This window comes from Pteronotus mesoamericanus, unplaced genomic scaffold (assembly GCF_021234165.1).
Source record: "Pteronotus mesoamericanus isolate MK-2021 breed Mesoamerican mustached bat unplaced genomic scaffold, CSHL_Meso_final scaffold_165, whole genome shotgun sequence".
Classification (NCBI taxonomy): domain Eukaryota; kingdom Metazoa; phylum Chordata; class Mammalia; order Chiroptera; family Mormoopidae; genus Pteronotus; species Pteronotus mesoamericanus.
The window spans coordinates 5,597,891-5,622,748 of NW_026555307.1; the positions used below are offsets into that span (position 1 = coordinate 5,597,891).

At 40.1% G+C, this 24,858-nt stretch overlaps 1 protein-coding gene across 3 annotated transcripts in view; it reads left to right on the forward strand.

Moving 5' to 3' along the window:
* Nucleotides 1-555: 555 nt before the first annotated feature.
* Nucleotides 556-24,858, forward strand: part of GARRE1 (granule associated Rac and RHOG effector 1) — a 73,564-nt gene continuing 49,261 nt past the window's right edge. The window contains exons 1-2 of one of the 3 annotated variants that reach the window (XM_054589001.1): nt 564-610; nt 20,697-20,751. The gene's annotated coding sequence lies outside the window, so the exon portion shown is untranslated. Of the gene's footprint in view, nt 611-20,164; nt 20,752-24,858 lie in introns of those variants that run through there. The other 2 variants (XM_054588999.1, XM_054589000.1) reach the window with 2 other exon arrangements.

The following is a 24,858-nucleotide window of genomic DNA, read 5'->3' on the forward strand; positions in this document are numbered from 1 at the left end:
TCTTCTGCGGAAATGTCCTTTCCTCCCCGTTTTTCCAAGTTTTTTTTTCTCCTTCTTTTTCTTCTTTCCTTTAGAACCTTAACTCCTGTACGAAGAATTTCCCTATCACCCGCCTTCACTAGGTCAGAGGACACCCTCCCTCCTCCACTTTCCCCTCCTACCACTTGTCACAATTGGCACGATATCACGCGTATTTGTGACAATTTTATTGTTTCCACTACCAGAGAATAAACCTATGAGGGTGAGGGCATTAACCGGTCTTACAATGCCTGTCAGGGCCTGGCATCTAGTAAGCGCTCAGTATTTCAGTGATCAATTTCAATAATCCGTAAGAACGCAGCTGACCCCTCCCGTCTGGAGGCCAGACACCATGGAGGATTGGGGCTGCCTATCCTCATTCCCTGCCCGAGCTGTCCCGTATGAAGGTCCTCGGTCCCCAGGGAAGGAGGTAAGGGGCCGCCTCGGTCTAGATCGTGTAAGGCGGGTTCCGCTCCGCGCCGCTGGGTCCTCAGCCACACCGGCGTCCGCCGGGGGCGGGGCCGGCCAGAGACGTCACTTCCGGTGTACACAGCCGGTCCGGGCGGTGCGCTGGAGGCCGGGCGCGTCGCAGGTGAGGTGCGGGCGCGAGTGGGCACAGCCTGGCGCAGACAGGAGGAGTTGGGGGGCGGCCGGTGACGGGTGGGTCGAGGGCAGGTCTGGAAACTGGACGAGTTAGTGGGGGTCGCTGAGCTGGGGGCGACAGGGCGCAGAGCCGTAGGCTCCCGCCCCTTGCCCGTCCGCTGTGGAGGACGCCGGGCTCTGGGGGCGCTGGCCGGGCGGACGGAAGCCCGGAGGGCCCTCCTGTCTCGTGCCCGGGCCCGGGGAGCAGCGGGGAGCCGGCGGACGCGGAGATGGAGGGGCGGGGCGAGGAGCTCCCTGGGGCCGGTTCGGAGACCGGCTCCGGAAGCCCTCGGAGCGGTCGGCGGAGGGACGGCGGCCTGTGGGAGGCCGGGGTCCGCCGGGACTGGCTGGGGACGTGGCCCTCACGCCGCCCCGCGGTTGTCCGGCTGGCTGCACGTACCTTCCCAGCGGTGGGCCGCCGAAGACGACGATTTTCCGGCCCTGCTGAACCCGCTGGCGCAGTCGGGCTGGGGGAGGTTCCGCGGGGACCCCTGGAGGACCCGCGCGCTTGGCCGGTGCAGGGTCAGGGGTGTGTCTTCCTGCTCCGCACGGGGCAAGGAAAGAAGCATGCCTGCTTGGCATGATAAGAATTTTGTTTATAGTCCTTACAAAATTTGCCACATAAACACTTAGCTTGGGGAGGGGGCAATTTAAAAATAGCTCGTTTCTGCCCCTCGTCTCCATTATAAAAGCAGTTCATTCTCCTCTCCTCACAATCAAGACCACACAAAAAGTATTGTCATTTTTAAAATGACAGCCATTCGCCAATCTATCACTCAGTGACAACCATTGCTAACATTTTGATGATATCAGTAAATACAGGCATGTATCATCATTTTTATGGATTAATAGTATACTTTTATGTATCACAAGTTTAACTAAGCCCTACCCACTGTTGAACATTTATATTGTTTCCAATTTGTTACAATATAAACAATTCTGCCAAAAGGATTTGTCTGAGTGGTGGTACAGGATAAATTTACAAGTGAGGGAAAAGATAACATTCATTTAAAAACATACGTGGTATTTTCTTCCCATTGTTGACATGTTTAAAAAATTCTTCTTCATCCCTAGTACAAATAGGTAGTTACAGAATAGCCATGGGGATGTAAAGCACAGTATAGGAAATGGAGTGGCCAAAGAACTTATATTCATGACCTGTGGACATGAACAAGGGCGGGTGGTTGCCTGAGGGAGTGGGGGTCCTGGGTGGTGGTGAGCAAAGGAGGAAAAGTCAGGACAACTGTAATAGCATAATCAATAAAATATAATTTAAAAAATTTAAAAAAATTCTTCATCCTAATGTTAAATTCCATTCATGTTTACTTCTCATTTCACAGAATTTTTTTTTTCTTTTACTTTTAGCTATTTAATCTACTTAAAATTTGGTTTGGTTTAAGGTATGAAATATTTTCCAAATCAGTTAGTTATTCCGATTTTACTGAAAAGGTATAAATGCCATTTTATCATATTTTAGACCTAAAATTCTAAGTACGCGTTTGTAAAAGGATTACCTACACATTTATACTTAGATTTTGTGTATGCTGTTTTTAAATTCTATTTACAGTATCTTTAAAAATCATGTTCCTTTACAAATCTAAGAATTATTTCCTATTTGAGATTTTTTTTTCTCTTTTAAAGTAAAAAGTTTATTGCTGTTTCAGTTGCTTTCTTGCTGACAAGATAACAAACCATAGGAAGAGTTCAGGTTTGTTGTGGCAACTTTTCAGTCTGGTATTTGAGATTCTAATCTTCCTCTATTTTTGCACACGAGTACGTAGGTTAGCATTGGAGACCAAGATAGAAAAGCTCTCAGATTCCCTTGGCAAGCCTTGATTTTTCAATCTAAAATTATCTCTGGATTTTTGGAAGACAGCATGTTTTAAGCATTTTCTTTTAAAAAATTTCAAACAAGTTGCACATGATTCTGTTGAAAATTTTACTAAATGTTTATTCTGTTGAAAACCTGACATCTAATAAACCAGCTTTAAGTGAGTCTTCCAAGGCTATAGGAAAATAATTGCATCTGAGAATTGTTAGGCTGGGGCATGAGAGGGGTTAGATGTCCACTCCCTCCTTTTCCCTCCTGTGACTTTGTCTTTATTGGAAAATGGTGACTTTCCTAGGTAGAAAAAGAATGTTGGCTTGGACAGGAATTGCTTCACTTGGGAGTTACTGAAAAGGCAGGGTGCCATTTTCTCTTAGTACAAGTTCACAGAGAGCCTGAATGTGTCAGGGGTTGTACTTCAAATGTCTTTACTGAAACTCCTCTTGAGGGTTCCCTGTTTGATAGATGCAGTGGCTGCTGCTTACTAATTTCTCTTGACCTTGACCATAAATATTTGGCATGGAGAGCCATTCTTTCTTGCTGTTGTGAACCTCCTATTGGTTGGTTTCTTGACTTGAAGCTGTTGTGGTCATTTTCTTAACTTTGCGCCTGTGTCTTTGCTGCTTCTCTTCTTCCTGCCTCTGCCTGGGAGCGTTTTCTAAAGCCTAGCTTCATGCCTCTGTTCCTGTCCCCTAATACATGCTCCTTCGCGCTCACTCAGTATCTGTCTTTTAGGTAGAGACGTAGTTTACCCCCTCACCCTGCCTCCATTTAGTAACCCCAACTCAGACTTCGCTGCAAGTGACTTATCTCCCTATAACTGACCCTGAATGTGCTCCTGAGGCCATACTTTCTCCAGTTGCTGGAGCCCTTCACTGCTTCCCACGGTGGCCTGTCCTTCATGACTCAGGTTCTTATTAGCTGACATATCACGTCTCTTCTTCCTTCTTGACTGGGGTTATATTTCCCATATGCTTTCTATCCCTATAACTTGTTTTAAACTTTGTACCTTTGCTCAGGGATTTCAGACATAATCTGGTTCCACCCTGGATGAGAAAGATGAAATCCAGGCAATTTAGTTTTAAATTTAGTTAGCTTATATTTATGAAGTTTTTACAGGATAAAGCAGTTACTGTACTGGAAGACTGTAATACAGAGCCACTAGGCCGAGTCTGGGGAAGAAAACCAAGTAAGTGATTGCCATAAAGTAGTGTGAGTGCCTAGAGAAGTAGGAGACACAGAAGTTCAACCAGGTTCTAGAGGTCATGTCTGTTTCGTTCAGTGCTCTTATCTTCAGGGCCTAGAACATGATGTTCTGGGAACAATTACATTTTTGTTAAATGAATGAATCAGTGATAATCTAAGAATGAAATTAGAATAAATGTTATACAAAACAGCTCTCTATAGAAAACATATAAGCCAATAGACATTTTGTAAATGTAGTTTGGAGAATTTCAGGGAAAACTTTTAAGTTCAACCAAAACGACCCAGTTATAACCCCAGAAAAACATGATTGGAATGCTTTGTAGCCTCAATGCTTAAACTTAGTTTTGTATCCTCAGAAGAAAGACTTTCTAGAAGAAGAGAGTTGGGATGGTGTCTATGGAAATTGGGGTGGTGGGACCAAGAGAGGAATTGGGTGATGTGTCTGTATCACTGTGGGTGCCTTGAGCAGAGGAGCTGTGTGTAGTTCCCCACTGGGCTTCTCTACTACCAGATGGGTGCATCCCTGTCGATGCCTTTAGCCAGAAGAATCTTTTTCTTTGTTCTGCTTCCCTGTGTCTAATACCCTCTGATTAAAACATGGCTTCACATGAAGAGTTCCTGCAAAGGAGAGAATGTGAGTTACTGAGAGCTTTGCATCCAGACTGCTTGGGTTATGTTCTAGGGATGCTGACTGACTAATGTCTGTTTCCCCCTCTGTAGAATGGCAATAATAGTAACACCTCCTTTCTGCCTTGGCACCTGCTAAGTGATCAATAAGTATTAGCTCTCATAAGTATTTATCAACTTGGTAACTGGTCTTCTGGTTAATGCATCAGTCATCTTTGAGCTTAGATAGCTTGAATCAGTTTCCCTGAATGTGAGTGCACTGACAAAGCTGAGTACCAGAAGGTGGAAGTCATCACAGGTAGGTTCTTCCCAGACTGCTCATCCAGAGAGTCCAGCTGCAGTTATCAGGAAAGACTCCTGGAGAAGGTCGTGCCTGAGCTGAGTACTGTGGGAAAGAGTTAATGAGTCCAGCACCACTGTAAGGGGAGAAGGCTTAGGCAGGGCCATGATAGCTACAAAAGTGTAGGTGTGAGCAATCATGAGGTTTGTGACCTGCAGGAGATCTAGGGTAAAGGGAGGACAGGTATGAATAGAGGAGTAGAGGGAAACGATATTGGGGAAGAAAGTAGGGCCAGCTCTTGAAGAAGTAATAACAATAACTTATTGGGCACTAACAGTGCCTCAGGTGTGATGTTAATCTCTTAGATTCACTGAGCTAGTCAGGTTTTGTGCTAAGTGCTTTGTGTATATTACCTTGTTTAGTCCTCATAACAACCCTATGATGTAGGTACTTGCTGTTACTATTATAGAAGAAGAGACATGTTGAATATCACCTGACAGATCTCTTGATTCAGCGTGCACATTTCTGAAAGGCTAACTCTTCATGTCTTTTGTACACTTAAAAGCCTCGTGTGACTTCTATTTCCTGATGAAGTCCAAGCCCACCAAGACCCTCTGATTTCATGGAACTGTCTTGGGTGAAAGTTTGAAAATATGTGTATCTTAAAACTGAGTAAAACAGCATGGGTGCAGGTATGCATTAAGCTCAGAGAAATGCTATTCAGTGAAAAAGTCAAGATGCAGAACAGTATGTACATGTGCCCATTTCTATTTAAAAAAGAAAAAAAGCAAGCAAGCAAGCCGTGGCTCATGTAACTGTTGGTTGGAGCATCATCCCATAGATCTAAATGTCGCAGGTTCAATTCCCAGTCAGGATGCATACAAGAAGGCAACCAATAGATGTTTTTGTATCTCTCTCCCCATCCCCCACTCCCTACCTCTCTTTCTCTCTCTAAAAACAATGAAAAAATGTCCTTGGGTGAGGATAGAAAGAGACCTGAATAGGTTTCTAAGTACAAAAGTTTCTGGAATAATATAAAAGAAACAGTGGTTGCCTTTGGGATGAGGCCTCAGAAATCTAGGTTGTTAGACTGACCTAGCTTTTCTACTCTGTATGCATATTGTATTTCAATTAAAAATTAATAAAAATAAAATTTAAAATGTCTGCTGTGTAGATGAGAGACATTTAGAAAGAGAATGTAGCACAGAGGTTAAGAGCAAGGACTCTATCCAGATTGCTTGGATAGATTGCAAGTCCTGCCTCTGCCATTTATTAGTCACTAACCTCTTAGTTATAACCTTTATTTACGCCCCTAAAAATGGGGAGGTAATAGTACCTGCCTCCTGGGGTAATAGTGAGGGTTAAATGAGTTAATATTTGTGAGGTCTTTAGAACAGTTCCTGAAAGATGTGGGGGTTTTGTGCACTGCAGTGAATGTGAAAATGGGTCCAGCCTCTGTCTCTGTGTTTACAATTCATTTGGAAAGGGAAGACGTACAACGCTAAAAGGAGCAGTGGCAGTGGAGGTTGCAGGAACTCAGGAAAGGTTCTATGGGCACCGAAGGGGCCCAAGATGGTTTCATTCAAACAGTGGATCTTAAATAAGTGTAACTTCTAGAAAAAGCAAAATGAGAGATTAGGGCACAAAGGAACTTGTTCCAAAGCTGATGTGTATTCCAGATGGACTGAAGTAGAGGAATGAGACAGGAAAGAACCTTGAGGGAGACTGAAATTGGGATATGCCATGTGTCGTCATTATATGGCAGAGTTTTTCTTAGCATATATAAAATGATGATAAAATTTATAAATTGTAAAATCTTGGGCTTGTGAGATGTGGTTTTTACCTTGATCTTTCAGATGGTGAAGTGTTTCTGTGTAATTTATTTAATGATCCTGTTAATGTAGGACATGGAGTTTACTTCCAGGTTGATGCTTACAGACAGGGCCGCCAGTGAGCTTCCTGGATGCAGGTCCCCCTATTTTCTGAGTCTGTTTCTAGGATTCATTCCTAGATGTTACTGCCTTTTTTTTTTTTTCTTTTTTAAACCATTTTGACTGTGTTCCTTGTATCTGGGCCACTGTCAGATACGTACTTTTTCAAATTGGTAGTTGAAAAAGTCATAATGGAAAAGTTTTTGATGCCCTGGCTGGTGTGGCACAGTGGATTGAGTGCCAGCCTGTGAACCCAAAAGTTGCATGTTCAATACCTGGTCATGGCACATACCTGGGTTAAGGGCCAGGTCCCCAGTTCGGGGCATGCGAGAGGCAACTGAGAGATGTATGTCTCGCACAGTGATGTTTCTCTTCTCTTTCTCCCTCCCCTCCCCTCTCTATAAAAAAATTAAATAAATAAATAAATAAATAAATAAATAAATAAATGTTTTTGAGTATGGAATTAAAGTTAAATATTACCTGAAAGAAATCTAATTTTTTTTTATTAAAAGTGATTTGAGGATTAGGTGCTAGTGAGATGGTGATTATGACTAGGGAACTTGGGGATACTTTAGTCTTTCCCCACCCCACTCCCAGGTCCCAGAGGTGGATGTGTGTGCCAGAGAACACAGGCAGAGAAATGCTGGGTTGGCTCCCAGACTTGCGTACTTGCTGCAGGCTGTGGTAACCTAGGCTGGGAGAGGCGAAAATGGTCCCTCTCACCTGCTCACAAAGACCTACCTATTCTGCCCCTGGGTCTCAATACAGGAAAGGATACATACACCACATCCTACTTAACTAACTTTGTAATTCGATGGGATCCCTCCCTCAGCATTGTCCTTGCTCTCCTAGTCTGGGGCTGAAAGAGGAGGGAGTAGAGCAGGGAAATGGGAGGAGCAGTGACCTCCTTCCCTTCTCGAGGACACAGGGCAGCACTCCTTTTAGTTTGTTTCCAGGACTTTGGGAGTTCAGGCCAGAGCTGCAGGAAGGTAAGTAATATTTTTGAAAGTTGTTATAACTATGCAGTAGTTTGGAGTGAGAGGAGTTTATTTATTTACTAATTCTACTAGTGGTAGGGCAGAATGAAGAATTTCAGTAGCAAAAATGCAGCCCTCAAACTAGTCCCTGGCCTGTTCAGAGTATTAGCTTCCATTTACTCAGTGAAACTCAGGATATGCCAAGTACTGTCTTTTATGGACTTAATCCCCCTCACAATACTGATGAAATTGAGGCACAAGAGTTCATGTAACTTGCCTAAGGTCATGGAGTTAATAAGTATCATTATTCAACTGATAATTACTGAGAAAGGAATTCTTATCTAGGTCAGTCTGACTCTCAAACCCATAACCGTAAGTCTGGCACTTTAGCAGTGCCTGTTTTCATGGAGCATCTTACCTATAAGGTAAGAACATGAGTGTTTTCTTTTTTTTCTTCATTAAGGATGTAAGTAAGCTCCTAGATAGCTAGGATTGTGTGTCTCATTCAGTACTGCATTCCCAGTGCCTGGAGTAGTGCCATGCACATAGTAGGACCTTAGTAAATGCTTAAGTATGTGAAGGCTCATGGCCTAGATAAAGTGACAGATTCTGGAAGCCAGTCTGGTGAGCCACTGCTGGACTACTCTCTGAGGCTGTCATCCCTGTCTGTGGGAGTGGTGGGGAGGAGACTCCTTGAGTGTACTCATCGCTAAATATTTGACCTGCTTGAATGTTTGTGGGGAAGAATGGGCTCCCATGCTGTGACTCTGACTTGCTGTTCTTTTTCAAGGATGGGCAGGCTTGCTGGGTGTATAAAATTGGAGTCTGTTCCCAGCCTCAGGGAGGAATCTGCTACAATTATCCATTGATAAAATTTTTTATGGGTGACTTAAATTTTTAGAAATGGTCCTAGATCTGAAGTCTTTTATCTAAAATTTATACAATTCCTCTCCATAATAAGATGATTTCCAAATTACAGTTTGATTTATCCATTTGTGTATGTACTTCTTTGTTTTAAGTATATTTTACTGATTATGCTATTACAGTAGTTCCAATTTTTTTCCCCTTTTGCTCCCCTCTGCTCGGTAGCCCCCTTCCCTTCAGCAGTGTCCCCTTAGTTCATGTCAGTGGGCTGTGCATATAAGTTCTTTGGCCTCTCTATTTCCTATACTGTCCTTAACCTCCCCTTGTCTATTTTGTACCTACCAATTATGCTTCTTAATCCCTGTACCTTTTCCCCCAGTTCTCCTCCTCCTCCCTCCCCAGTGATAACCCTCTATGTGATCTGTGATTCTGTTCCTGTTCTAGTTGTTTGCTAAGTTTATTTTTGTTTTTTTTTTATATTCAGTTGATAATTGTTTGTTGTCATTTTACTGTTCATAGTTTTGATCTTCTTCTTTTCTTAAATAAATCCCTTTAACATTTTATGTAGTAAGGGCTTGATGATGATGAACTTCTTAACTTTACCTTGTCTGGTAAGCACTTTATCTGCCTTTCAATTCCAAGTTATTGCTTTGCTGGATAGAGTAATCTTGATTGTAGGTCCTTGCTTTTCATCATTTTTTTTAAGAAAGGGAGGCAGAAAGAGAGGGAGAGAAATATCAATACCACACATTGATATTTCTCACCCTCTCTGTCTCCCTCCCTTTTGGGGACCTGGCCGGCAACCCAGGCATGTGCCCTGGCTTGGAATTGAACCAACAACCCTTTGGTTTGCAGGCCCATGTTAAATCCACTGAGCCACACCAGTCAGGGTGATTTTCATCACTTTGAAGACTTCTTGCCAGTCCCTTCTGGCCTGCAAAGTTTCTTTTGAGAAATCAGCTGATAGTCTTATAGGAACTCCTTTGTGCTAACTCTCTTCTTATCTCTTGCTGCTTTTAGGATTCTCTCTTTATCTTTAACCTTTGGCATTTTAATTATGATGTGCCTTAGTGTGTCCCTCTTGGGTCCAACTTGTTTGGGACCCTGTGCTTCCTGTACTTGTAGGTGTATTTCCTTTCACCAGTTGGGGAAGTTTTCTTTCATTATTTTTTCAAATAAGTTTTCAGTTTCTTCTTCTTCCTCTTCTCTTTCTGGGACCCCTATGATTTGGATGTTGGCACATTTGGAGATTTCCCAGAGTCTTCTTATTCTCCCATTTTCTTAAATTCTTGTTTCTTCATTCTGTACTAGTTGACTGTTTATTTCTTCCTTATGTTCCAAATTGCTGATTTTAACCCAAGTTTCCTTCCCTTCACTGTTGGTTCCCTGTGTATTTTTTTAAAATTTCACTTAGTGTAGGCTTCATTTCTTCCCTTATGCATTTGCCATACTCAGTGAGATCTCTGAGCATCCTTATCACCAGTATTTTGAACTCTGCATCTGATAGGTTGGTTATTTCCATTTCACTTAGTTCTTTTTCTGGAGTTTTGATCTTTTCTTTCATTTGGGCCATATTTCTTTGTCTCCTCAATTTGGCAGCCTCCCTGTGTGTGTTTTTGTGTATTAGGTAGAGCTTCTTTGATTCCCTGTCTTGGCGCACCTGTTAAAAGCAGAGCCTTAGGTATTGCCAAAGCAAGGCAATCCGCTTCCATGCTTTGTGGCACTGTATGTTGGGGAAGGGTCAGAGAGGGAACAGTGCCGCTTGCTTGGCACTCACCCTGTTTCCAGTCACATCCCCCACTTCCCGTGTGCAACTGGCGCCCTTTCTAGCTGCTGCCCTGGTGCTGAATACCAGAGTGACTGGGTTTATGTACACTCTGGGACCGTACAGGTCCTTTAAACAGGATCTCTTGAGAGACTGGCAGTTTCTTCTGCTGCTTCAAACCCCAGTGGTTTTTACAGCCAGAAGTTATAAGTCTGTATCTCCCAGCGCTGGAACCCTGGGCTGTGCAGTCTGGCCTGGGGCTGGGATCACTCATTCCCCACGTGTCCATCCAGGCTTTTATCTGCCACATGTGAACGTGGCACTGCCCATTCTGCCAGCTCCCACCACTTATGCCACAACACATCCTCTCAGCCCTGGCTCCCCATCTGTGCCCCTCCTACCTGTCTGGATGAATATTTCTTCTTTAAACCCTTGGTTGTCAAGACTTCATACAGTTTGGATTTCTGGTAGTTCTGGTTGTTTCTAGTTTTGAAGTTAGTTGTGATCCTTCTCCTGGTTGTGCGAGGAGGCGAAGCATGTCTCCCTACACCTCCATCTTGGCCAGAGGTCTATATGCTTCCTGATAAATACTTGTTTTTCCCATTTGGGGTTAATTTTGGGTGGGTTTCACAGTGCAAATTGTTAAGAATGAGTAGCACTATAGGATTTTAAGTTTTCTTAAATAACTTTCTAATGGATACATTACTTTTCATTAGTTCAGCTTGCTTTTATAAATTTGGAAACTTTTTGGATAATGGCTAAAAGGAGGCTTAAACAAAGCTGAGTAGCTTTTTCATGCCATGACACACTATAACAAAAATAAACTACAGGTTTTTAATAGATGTAGACTTTTTTGAAATTTTTTTTAAACAAATTGGGTTTGAAAAATTACATCAGCACTTTGTAGTTTTAAGAAATTATTTACTTTAAAGTAGTTATTCGCATTCTTGATTTACACTTGAATTTCTATCAAGCAGCAGCACAATTTGTTGTTGGAAATGTTTTCATAGTGCTTGGGTGCATTAGATGTAAAATTTTTTAATGATCCAAAGCCATTTTAGTTTATAGATAAAAACTTCATTTTTCCTGAGCAAACTTCTTCAGCAGTTTAAGAGCCAACTTTGTTCACCTTTTGGTGATGTGTGGTAGCTGTTTATAGATAGACCTTTTCTCACCAAGGCCTTGTCTCCCAACCCCACTTTTTGGTCTTCTTTTCAAGGTTTCTGTTTAACAAAGATATTTTGATCTCAGAATGTTTCTCTAAAAAAATTCCTTCAAAAGATCTAATACTTGTTTTAATGGCAGCAGACTTTGCAAGTTAGTCTTTTGACTTCATAAGAAGACTAAACGTGAGCCTTAGAATATAGTAAGTTGATTTATTACCATAAATTAGATAGGTAGGTCTGTCCTCAGCAGGACCAAGTAATAATGGATTTTTAAAAAATTAAATATACACAAGTTTTTTTTATGAAACCAAATGTATGGTGATTACCTTCCATTTCATTTACTTTTATACTTATTTGTGTAGCGACTGTTGAAAAAAGTAGCCTTTGATCTTCCTTTTTCTCCCCACCCTCTAAATATCTTCAGTTTAAACAAAATTTAACTGTTTTTTTAACTATATGACTGTTTAAACATTTGGTCTATTTTTTTAATCTGTATTATTTTGAAACTAAATTTCAACTCTACTGACTTGTGTTAGAATTTTTTTTCCTTCTGCTTAAATGGAATTACCAGTCGTTTATAGATTACCAAATGTAAAAGACCTTCAGGCCTGGTAATGACTTGCTTTGTCTTGTAGAAGAATGTCATATTTTGTGGTGATAAATTGCTATACAGCAAGAGACAACCCAGAAGACAGGCAAGTGTCACATGTGGAGGTAGACCAGAAGCTCCTTAACAGCAGGCACTGTTAGCATCTGCATGTCAGGTGCCTGAAGCGTTCAGGCCCAAGTCACAGGGTTGACTGTTGTTGGTGGGGGACCGGGGGGGTGCACCTTTATTTTAACTGTGATAGATTCAAACTCTGGTTAGACTTATTTAGAATTCTGTGATGAGAGTTTTTATTTAGTAGTGTTTTTTCTATCTACTTGAGGTTTTATAGCTCAATAACATGGGCTTCAGATATTTGTCAACCAAACCAGTTATTTAGTAACTTTTTATCTTATTTTGTTTTGTTTTAAAAGCAGTTTTAGTAGTTACTTCTTGACTAGAAAGAAAAAAAATAATTTAATCTTGGCCTCCTTACAACTTTTTCACTGATATTTTTTACTCTGATAGGACTTTAATGTTTCAGGAATTTTCACATTCCTTAAATTAGCATGCTTTTAATTAATTAATTTATTTAAATCAATTCCTTAGAAACTGTGTAATAGGCTAGTGTCCAGTTTTGCACGGATATTTCTTTGGGGGCAGTGTGGGTTTGGTGGACCCAGAAATGTCACTTCCTCTCCTCTGGCCTCGGTGCTCCATGCCTGCCTTCCAATTTGATGTTTTAATGATATTCTCCCTGTTCAGTGATTTGTGTTCAGGAAGCTGGGAAGTGATTACTTTTGTTTCTGCTTTGTGAACTTCCTCCCCTTCCTATTTTTACCAAGCAGCTACAGGAAATGAGGCAGCTCCTGGCTGGCGGCTGGTAAACACTGATTTTAGGTGGGAGAAGACAAGGCCTTGGGGCCTGAGCCATTTAAAGCATTTTCCAAGGAACACCATTGGGTTGATACGACAATATGTCCTCCTCAGCTCTGATGGGGGGCAGGTGCAGCTCAACTGAAGGACAGAGCTTTTGTGAAGTAGGTGAGGGGTTTTTCAATGGTAACAATAGAGGTGGGATGTAGTGACCCTGTGGACTAGATGTTGTAGGTGAACAGTGTGGCAGGAACAGAGTGTGGCTTGAAGGGACCTATTACGAGTAAGGCTGGAAAGGTGGATTCTGGTTACTTTGGGGGCCTTGACTGGCAGGCCTGAGGTGAACTAAGGAGCCCCATCTGCTTTCTGAGATCTCTCACCAGGCCTCAGCCTCTATGGAGCTCTCTTTCCTCTGAACTCATGGTATTTGTTTCTAAACCACTTATTTAGCATTTACCCATCTCTTCCCAGTGTTACCTCTTACTGCCTCATGTACCTGTTGTTGCTTAATCTCTGGGGAAGTTTGTATCATCTTTCCAGGAAGAAGTAACTTTTTATACATTAAGTAACTTGAATGTAGAAGGAGCTCAAAGCATTTGTTTAGCAGTTGCTCAGTTAGCTACACTGTTGACTTTTTGGGTGGATAATTCCTTGTCTTTAGGTAGACATGGGGCTGTACTGTGCATTGTAGGATATTTAACAGCATTTCTGGCCTTACCCACTAGCACTCCCCCAGTTATGGCAACTAAAAAATACTTCCAGACACTGCCAAATGTCCCCTGGACATGTACACATATGTAATCTTCTCTGCTGAAACCACTGTGTTAACAGATTGAATGCTGATTTACTAAATTTGTGAAGTGGAATAAAATAGAATATACGAATGGAATCTAATAGAATAGAATGGGATTGGAGCCATTTGTTAGTTTCTAATTGCAGTATCTGACAGTCTGATACATTTTTAGTTTGCTACTTAGATTTTGCTCTTGTCTATCAGCCAGCTTTGAGATATACCTTCTGTGTGTTTTCATGAACGAACTGGGGGGCCTGACTTCTGGTCCTCATAAATGGCATTCTTAGCCTTAAATGCTTGCTCTGGAAGAGTAGTTTCTTGGAAGCTGAACAGTGAGCATGTAAAAGACAGGATGAGAGGCTTTAGGATATAACAGTAACAATGACTAACATTTTAGAGTAGTTGCTGTAGAGCAGGTGGACTGTGGTAAACAAGACTGACAGGATTGGCTAGAAGGGATAGAAAGGTAAGGGAACAGGGACAGGGATAACACCTTAAGTTTAGGCTCAAGGTTGGCAATAAATACAGCCCGAGGAGCAGGGTATTGGAAGGATGACTAGGTAAATCTGAAGGACCTGAGGAGTTATTTTATGAGTCTAGTGTTGGGAGAGAGAGTTCTTGGCTGCGGAGCTCAATTTGGGTATCATTAGCAATGCAATGGGTATGATCTTCTAAAGCAGGGATCCCCAACCCATGGTACCTGTTTGCAGGCTGTTAGGAACCAGGCCGCAAGCAAAGCTCCACCACCTGTCCACCCCCCACCCCCACCCCGGTCTTCCACAAAACTGGTTTGTGATGCCAAAAAGGTTGGGGACCATGGTTCTAAAAAGAAATACATTTCTTTTCACCACTCCAGCTCAACTTCCTGACAATTCTAAGAAGTTTTATTTAAATCATCTCCTAAGAGTAAGAAACAGTGTCTTTGCCCAGACGTGTGACGGAGGCAGAACAGTACAGTTATAGAGCACCAGGCCTCAAATTCAGCTCTGTTGGTAACTACTACCTTGTCCAAGTGGCAAGAACTTGAAGAACTTACTTAACCTCTTAGATATCTCACCTCACAGAATCATTGTGAGCATTAAATTAGATAGCAGTGTAAAGTGCAGAGCAAAATGCCTGACACTTAGTACCCATTTAGTTAATGTCAGCTGTTTTTATTGTATAGTTCTAGTGAGCATTAAATGAGATTATGTATCTAAAGCTCCAGGTATAATAATGCTTGACCCAATGTAGGCATTTAATGAATGGTTCATTTTATTGAGGAGTACTTGTGTAAACATGATATGTCATCAGAGCTTTTTTTCCTTATGAAGCAGGAACTTATATCTAGCATTTAACTACTGCCTCTGTGGATGTCAAGGCTGTATAAATGCTGTAAAGAAATGGTCATTAAATAATACTAATAATGAACTAATCATTCAACAGATAACCTGTTGAATGTTTACAGTGGGCTTAGCACTCTCGAATATCTTGAATGAACTTGGTGATACTGGGGACTGGAGGTGGCAGGGAAACCTAAAGGAAACTGGCCGTTGTGAACAGTATGCTACAGCAAAGATAATGCTAAGACAACTAAAAGCAATGTGTTATGGTAGCTTACGGAGTCGCTTCTAACTCAGACTTTGTCCAGATGGCTTCCCAGAGGAGGTGATGTTTAACAAACTTGGAGAAGGAGTGAGAGTAAGCCAGGAGAGCTCTCCAGGCAGAGGGAACTGAAGGTGTAGAGTATGAGAGGGAAGATGGCACAATGAGAACCGGGCAGTGTTAGGCAGAGATTGAGGATGGTGGTTTAAGAAAGTTGGGAAGAGTAGTGGAGAGCCATACGGATTTTAAGCAGGAGAGTGGCATGATTAAATTGACTCTAGAGCAATCACACGGCAACAAGAGGGGTCCAAATGCAGTCCAGGCATTTGGAAAATCACTCAGAAGCTGTAATTCAGGTAAGAGGTGAAGATTGGCCGTGAAGATAGAAAAGACCTGAGAGATATTAAGAAGGCAGGAAGGATATGACTAAATGATTATCTGGATGTAAAGGTGGCTTATTCTGGTAGATAAGTGGTGATGCCATTTGTTGACACAGGGAAGGGACCATGGAAGACCAGGGAGAGTGGGTTTTGGACATTTTACTTGGAGACCTGTTCAGCAGGGATCTGGGTATTTGGGATCTGGAGCACAGGAGAAAGATCTGGGTTAGAGAGATGGATCGGGCAACCCTGCCCAGGGAGAATAAGTTGATCTTAGGGCACAGCATAGAACTCAGAGGAACCACACAGCAGTTCAGGCCCATCAGAGGAGGCAGGAGTGGGAGATGAGGAGTGTGTGGCTCATAGAGACAACTAAGAATGGCCAGAGAGGCAGGAGGAGAGCTAGGAGAACTACCATCTTTTCCTATCACTCTTTTTAATGTGGTAATGCAGAAGGGGAGCCAAAAAAGGATAGTCCTCAGAAGACAGAGAGGAACGGAATTATTCAGGCATTTTCTCTCTTGCCTGAGTAGGTATTTTTAATTTATGAATGTTGAGAGTAAAAGTCTTCAAAGCGTTTTTCCTGAGTACATTTCTAAATATGGCTTGTGTCATTCTACTGACCAAAAGACCCCCACAGAAATGGTTGGGCTTTGAACTTTGTAGACAAAACTTAACCAAACTTCCTAAAGAATTTCCTGTAGTGTCTCTGCATTATCAGGGGTAGATATTTAAATATACGTTGTTGTGGACTAGAGAGGAAAAAATTTTCTGTGTTTTTTTCCTCCGAAGAGGGATTTGTTTATGGAGTCGTTCATCTTTTTTTTCTTTAAACAGCTTTATTGAAATATAACTCATACACATATAATTCACCCATTTAAAGTGTATAATTTAGCAGTTTTTAGCATATTTGCAGTTAAACAACTATCATTACAATTAATTTCAGAACATTTTGTTACTCTGAAAAACAAAGTATTCATTAGCAGTCATTCCTCATTCTTTCCATCCAACCCAGCCCTACACAACCATTAATCTACTTTCTGTTTCAATGGATTTGCCTCTTCTGGATAATTGATATTTCTGGACTCATACAATATGTGGCCTTTTATGTCTGGCTTCCTTTACTGAGCATAATGTTTTCAGTGCTCAATTTATGTTATAGCATGTATCAGTACTTTATTCGTTTTTATGCCTGAGCAATGTTATTCCATTTTATGCCTTTATTACATTTTGTTTATCCACTTATTGTTGATAGACATTTGGGTTGTTTCCTCTGTTTTGCTATTTTGAATAATGTTGCTCTGAACTTTTAATTACAGGTTTTTGTGTAGACATGTTTTTTTATTTCTCTTAGGTATACACACAGTTGTGTAATTTCTTGACTGTATGGTAATTCTTTGTTATACCCTTTTAAGGTACTGCCAGAATGTTTTCCAAACTATCTGCACCATTTTATACCCCACGGTCAGTATATGAGAATTCTAATTTCTCCATGTCCTTGCCAGCATTTGTTATTGCCTGTCTTTTTTATTATAGCCACCCTGCTGGCTGTGAAGTGGTATCTTGTGGTTTCAATTTGTGTTTCCCTGATAACTAATGATTTGAGCATGTTTTCATGTGCTTGTTAGCCATTTTGTATATCTTCAAAGAGTTGATCTGTATTTGATCATCAGTTCTGGCAAGGTAAATTTAGTTGCAAAATCTGAAACTGTAAAAGAACAGATGAACATATTTGACTAGAGAAATGAAATAGAAGTGTTGGTGTGTATGTATGTGTGTGTGGTAAAAGATGCTGTAAACTTCTAAATAAATGATAAAGGAAGGCTCCCCAGAGAAATAGCCAGCACTCTCCATCCAGATAAAGCCTGAGCTTGAGAAATAGGGCGTTTGATGATCCTGTTACTTAGCTATGACTTTGGAAGTAGAAACCATATCTCTGCTTTCTTTCCCACAGCAACTATCCAGAGGCCACAGATACTGCAACCATTGTCAGGTTTCTGCAAACCAGTGGCCTGACAAGTAGAGAGGTACCTTGCCACATGGATAAATGTAGGCTCATCCATACCGAAGCATGTATCAGAATTTCCTTCCCTTTTGAGCTAAATAATAGACCATTGTATGGTTATACTACATCTTGTTTATCTATTCATTCGTTGATGGACATTTGGCTTATTTCCACCTTTTGACTACTATAAATAATTCTGCTGTGGGCCTTGGTGTACAAATAATTGTTTGAGTTCCTGCTTTACTTTCTTTTGTGTATGTACCCAGGATTGGAATTGTTGGATTATATGGTAATTGTATGTTTAATTTTTTGAGGAACTGTGTCATACTGTTTTCCTTAGTGACTGTGCCATTTTACATTCCCATCAGCAATACACAGAGTTCCAGCTTCTTCACATCCTTGCCAACATGTTATTTTCTGGGTTTTTCCCCCTTTTTATAGTAGCCATCCTTACGGATATGAAGTGGTATCTCATTGTGGTTTTGCATTGCATTTCCCTAATGTTTAGTGATGTTAAGCAACTTTTCATTTGCTTATTGGCCCTTTGTTCTTTGGACACATTTCTATTCAAGTCCTTTATCCATGTTACAATTGGACTGTTTGGTTTTTTGATCCAGTGGGCTGCGATCATGAGTTGTAGAAGTTCTTTATATATTCTGGATATTAATTTCTTTTCAGGTATATGATTTACAAGTATTTTTTCCCCATTTTATGGGTTGACTTTTCAGTCTATTGATAATGTCCTTTGATATACAAAAATTTTAATTTTGATGAAGTCTGATTAGCCTATTTTTTTGTTGCCTGTGTTTTTGGTGTCTTATCCAAGAAACCGTTGCCAAGTCCAAACTCATTAATTTTTATATATTTAATGAATTTTTCTCCAGAAGAGTTACTCATTTTGATGCTTAGATTGTCCCATTATTGGCCATTAATAGAGCTTTTTCTTCAGGTTGACCCTGGGTCTTTTTGACACGAGCCAGGTAGTAGTAGATAGGTTCCCTGCTTCTGGCCTGATAAAAATTCCTGGATTGCTCTGGCCAGCTGGCTCAGTTGGTTGGAGTATTGTCTTGTACACCAAAAGGTTGTGAGTTTGATTCTCAGTGCACATACCTAGGTTGCAGGTTCAATGCCCAGTTGTGATGTGAACGGAAAGCATCTATTCGATGTTTCTCACGCCAGTGTTTGTTTCTCCTTCTCCCAAATCAATAAACATGTCCTCGGGTGAGGATTGCAAACAAAAAAAAAAAAAAAGAAAGAAAGAAAGAAATCCTGGTTTTATCTTTTTGTTTCCCCATACCTAGAATCAGCCATGTCTGGAAGGAACTCTGATTCTTAATGGTGGGAAATTGTATAAGGAGCATTTGTTGCAATGGGATTTGAATTCTAGGTCTTTTCTGTAAAGTAAGTATGTCTTTTTTTTGGAAAGAAAAAGATAAATCATGATTTTGGACTGATACTTCAAATTCAAATAAAGGATTAAAGGATTTTTATTACTTTGATTTTTATATTCATGTCTCTTCTCCTTTGTTGACAATAACACCAGAGAGGTACAGACAAAACACTGTTTAACTTGAAATAAATCTTCTTTGTGTGGTTATGCCACTTTTTGATAGTTTGAGTTCATTTGTCTGTTTTTTTTTATTTTTAAGAATTGTTTTCTTTTTTTATTTACTTTTTAAAAGTTATATACAATATTTACATGGTTCTAAAAATAAAACTATAAAGCAAGGTAGATTGAGAGAAGTATGGCTTTCTTCCCTGCTTTTGTTCCTTTCCATACGTCATAGGTAAACATTTTTATTGGTTTTTGGTTTATTCTTCTATTGCTTAATGTTTTTAAATATTAGCAAATGTGTGTGTGTATACTCCCTATGCCCTACTCTACTACCATTTCATTTCTTTCCTTGTTTTTCATCGTGGCAATCACATTTCTTATTTCCAAGAATTCTTTCCTTCCTTTATGATTTTGCTGCTTTCTCAAGTCTCTCTGTGGATATCAGAATTTCTTTTCAGAAGTTTTTCTGGGACCTAAAATGTATTTCTTCTGGCATCTGATCTGCTTTTTTTAATTTAAAAATTTTTATTTTTTTATAATATACACTGAGTACTTCAAAAAATATATAATTACAGTGATTTCAAAATGCAATCGCTGGATTCAATAAATACCTTCTATAATTACCTTCAGTTGGTACTTAAAAATGTACGTAGACACCAAGTCAGCTAACAAAATAAATAATGATCTGCTTTTGATCTTAATTGTCCTTTTGGTCCTCTTGGTTTTCTTTCACTATCTGGTGATCCTTGTCAATGAAAAAGTGAGCTGATTATGTAGGTAATTGACAAGAGGTTCCTGTTCTTCCAACAGTCCTCTTGCCTTACTTAATAGGAGTTAGCTGATTCATTCACTGGAATGAGAAATATTGAGGAGATGAGGTAGATGAACCTGTTTCCCACTCCTGATTTCTGTATCTGTTCATTCAAAGCTGGGCATTTATCCAGCTCCTCCAGGAAAAGGGGCTTTGCCTTTCTGCCCACTTTTGACTCTGCATGTTCTCTGGGAAGTATCTAGCTCTGCTCTGGTCTGTCTTGTCATACAATTAACTGCTTTCTCTCCATCTTCTAGAAAGTGGCCAGCATTAAAACAGACTATATCTCTTAGTCCTTTTCATTACTGTTATACTATGATTCGCTTTGCAGATGTCTTTGCTATGTCATTGGGGTTTGGGGAGGATAGGGAGGTAAGTACATGTGCCTATTTATTTAACTAGTCATCTTGAAATGAAGCTACTTTGTGCCATATTATTGCTGTCAACAGGACTGCTTTTCACTCCATTTTGTTTGTTTAATAAGAAATGGATTTAAAATTTGTTCTCTATGATCACAGATTACAGCTATCACCTCACTGAAACATGATGCCACCCACCCTAGGATACAATAGATTTCTACTCAGTTCAGGGATTGTGTGACTTTACAAGACCTTTCTTGTTTGTCAGTAACTTTTTTCCAGAAAAGCAGAGGTAACAAGCCTTTATTTGTGTGGGAATGATGATAATAATAAGATCAAACATATGGTGCTTAATATGTACCAGACATGATTCTAAGTGCTTTGTATGTATAAATTTATTTAACTCAATAACAGTAGTTACTGTTATTATATCTATTTTACAGACGATGAAACTGAGGCACAGAGAGGTTAAAGAACTTGCCCAAGGTCACATAGCTGGTAAGTGGCAGAGCCAGGATCTCACCCAGTTAGTCCACCCCAAGGTCACCTTTTATCCACTCTACTCTCTAAAGCACTCTTCAGATTTTCTCAGGATGACAGCTTTTTCTGTCTTACCAGTTAATAGGTATAAGAACCCTCTTAAATTTTATGTAGTTTCAAGTGTGTTCTTTGTTATTGTTTGAAATAGAAATTGCTGATAACTTAGATTGCAGAAAGGAGTGTTTTAAATGATGGAACCAGGTCTGAATTCAATTGTAATCTACTGAGAACTTCAGCAAATTTTTGTGGGCTTGAAAAGATATGACATCTACTAAAGTGTCCTTTTCTGCTCTGTGTTTGAGAACCTTACGCAGCAGTAAAATTTACTAACATGTTTTAGCCCTTCAGGCAGATAAATATGGGGTGAGGAAGCATTAAAAATACAGTTAAGACAAGCATTGAGAAGAATTTTACTTTTAAAAAAAGTGATATATCTAGGTGTTCAGATACATGTTTGTGTGCTTTTTAGACTTTTTATTACAGAAATGTTCAGTCAAATGCAACAGTAGAGAAAATAATATGATGAACCTCAGTTTTCAACAGTATTTTGTCAGGGAATATTATGCCCACCATTATGAAGACTCCTTAGGTGGATTTCATCTCCTCTGCATATTGTTTCTTGGCAAAATCCAATTTGAAAATGAAAGAACTTGAATGTTGTTTTATTGATAGTTCCATAGTATTTCCTTGAAATCAACCCTGTCCAGTTTTGTTTTGTTTTTTAAGATTTTATTTTTTTTCAGGGAGACTGGGGAAGGGAGGAAGAGAGGGAGAAAAACATTGATTGGTTGCCTCTTGCACGCCCCCAGCCAGGACCTGGCCTGCAACCCAGGCATGTGCCCTGACTGGAAATCGAGTGGGTGACCTTTCACTTTGCAGGGTCGATGCCCAGTGCTCTGAGCCAAGCCCATCAGGACTCAACACTGTCTCGTTTTGATTACAGCAAAGATCAACATAGGAACGCCATATCTGTTAAAAATAAAACCAATTTTCATCTTAAAGAGTTTGTTTTCTCTGCCTGAAGGAGAATCCCAGGTTTGTCTATGGGACCTAAACGGTCTTGTTAGAAGCAGTTATGATACAAATGGAAGTTTTCATTGAATTGTCTCGCGAGCCCCTTGGTTCTCAGAAATAGTCATTTATCACATGGGGGTAACATGTTCCTTTCTGGGTTCTTGAATGAATAAGAATATTGGTGAAATACTTGAGTTGGGTTAAGTGGTGTTCATATAGTTATCATCTGCAGGTGTCCATGCTCAGGTGCCCTCAGTCTTTATCGCTTTCAACAGGTTTTCAACTGAGCATTTTGGTTCTCAAATTATAGCATGCATCAGAATCACCTGGGAAGCTTTTGAAAAAAATGCATTATTCTCTGCTTCTACCCCTAAAGATTGATTCTTTAGATTTGGATTATACCCAGGAATCTGTGTTTTAATAGTCATTCCATTAAGAGTACTATTCTGATTCTAATATCAGTGAAGGAAGCCCTGATCGGTTTTCATTAGCTTCTTCTTTCTTTTCATCCTAATCTTAATAAGGTCAATGTTAATATGACATCTTGTGGAAAAACTTGTTTAAAAAGTTTTCTTTTTTTTTCTTTTAAAAAAAGATTTTATTATTTTTAGAGAGGGGGGAAGGGAGGGAGAGAAACATAGATCAATGTGTGACAGATACATTTATAAATCGGTTGCCTCTCTTATGCCCTCCAGCTGGGGACCTGGTGCGCAACCCAGGCATGTGCTCTGATCAAGAATTGGACTGGAGATCTTTTGGTTTGCAGGCCCTGCACTCAGTCCACTTGAGCCACATCAGCCAGGGCAGTTTTCATTCTTAGTAACGTGTTTAGTGGCCATTACAACCACCCCTGTATACTGATATGACTTAAAAATAGACTTATCCCCATGCAGGTGCACCTTTATCCTGGACAATTCAGTTCTGATGCTCATGGCCTAAGGACCACACCTTGAGAAAATATCAGCATAGGAAGTGGGTAGTATGGGTGCAAAGGGTCTCAGGTATATTTCTCTTTGTTCCCTTTAATTCATTAACCTGAGCCTTAGGCCTCTGCTGCTTGGTTGCCTGCTGGACCAACATTAGATGCAGAAAGCGAGACTCAGTTTTGACCAAGTCACCTATTGCCTGATCTCTATGTAGGGGAAAAGAAGCCCAGATATAGTAGAGGGCAGGTGGTTCTTCACCTGGGGCTGCAATGCCAAAAATAAATGGAAACTTTGATGTTTTGGATATGTGTTTGAATAAGAAGTATTCTTCATCAACTTTTCAAAGGAATCTGTGACCTTCCCTCCCCCAATCTTTACCCCCTCACTCTCTGTAAATACATACAATAAAAAAAAAAGAAAAAGAAAAAAAAGTCCTTCAGCAGCATGTGTAAGACTCATGTGGCCCCTGGAAAACAACTGTGGGGACTCCACATTATAATACTGCCTTTTCAAGGTGGAATCAGAAGTGCTTTCGCCATCTGGTCAGAACTTTGCAATACACCGCTAAGCTGAATGGACAGCTGTAACCAACTATAATGCTTTCTCATTATCCCATGTCTCCCTACATTTCCCAGACTCTCTTGTAGTTGGAATGTAGGGATAAATGTAGGGATAACATTGACACTGAGTGACTAATTCTGGCTAAAGGGTTTTGAGGAGAAATGATATGTGTCACTCCAGTGGAAAACAGTAAAAAATGGGTATCATTTTCCTTTCTTATGCTGAGGTGATTCTGGAAAACACAAGTTCCAATGATATTCCTACAAGTTGAAGAAGGGCTGCCAGACCCACATTGAACTTTATGTGAGCAAGAAATAAATATTCATTAGGTTAGGCCTCTTGTTTAAGGATTTGTAACTTTAAATTAGCTTAATCTGTCTCCAGTCTGGGTAGTTCAGAACACAACATTTATATATGTATTTGGAGTTCTGAAACTCAAGATACCCAAGTTTGATACTCTGTGTGGTCTACATAAGACATAGAGTATCCTGGGATTTTTTCCCCCTCATCTGTAAGTTGAAAGATGATCTTTAAGGGACAGGTTCTGGACAGCAGCATTTAAATACAGATTTCTAGTTGGAATATAAAAAGGATATTAAGTGTGACATTAAAGGTATCCCTGGGAAACATTTTTATGTACTTGTTTTTAGTTACAAAAGGAATCATGTGTCTTTTGCTCTTAAATAAGTTACATAAGGAAAATGGCAGTGAAAGATGAAATAACTTTTTAAAAATAACAGCTTTATGGAGATAAAACTCACGTACCAGAGGCGTTTAGTATATTCAGAGCTGTGTGACCATCACCATTATCCAACTTCAGAATCTTGTCATCACCCCAAAAAGGAAATCCATTAACAGTTACCCCCCATTCCACAAATCTACTTTCTGTTTCTGTGGATTTGCCTATTCTGGGTTTTTCTTGTCAGTGGGATCATATAATACATATGACTTAATGTGTCTGGCTTCTTAAGAATAGAATTGCTCGATCATATGGCAGTTTGCTGTTTAACATTTTGAGGAACTGCCAAACTGCTTTTTTGCAGTTTGCAACACCGTTTTGCATTTCTGCCAGCACTGTATGAAGGTTCCAGTTTCTCCACATTCTTGCCCACACTTGTCTTCTCTTTTTTGTTTGTTTGTTTTTATTGTAGCCATTCTAGTGTTGTATGAGATGGTGTCTTATGGTGGTTTTGATTTGTATTTCCTTAATTACTAATTGCGTTGAGCACTTTTTCATTTGCTTATTGGCCAGTTTCATATATTTGAAGAAATGTATTCAGATCTTTTGCCCATCTTTCAATTAGGTCATTTGTCATTTTACTGTTGAATTTTAAGAGTTCTTTATATATTCTGGACACTAGACCCTTAAGAGAGAAATGATTTTCAAATATTTTTGCCCATACTTTGGGTTGTGTCGTCACCTTGATAGTGACCTTTGCTGTACGAATATTTTTAATTTTGAATTCCAATTGTAAATTTTTTCTTTTGTTGCTTATGCTTTAGATGTCATGTCCAAGAAACTATTGCCTAACCCAAGATCACAAAGATTTACACCTGTTTCTTT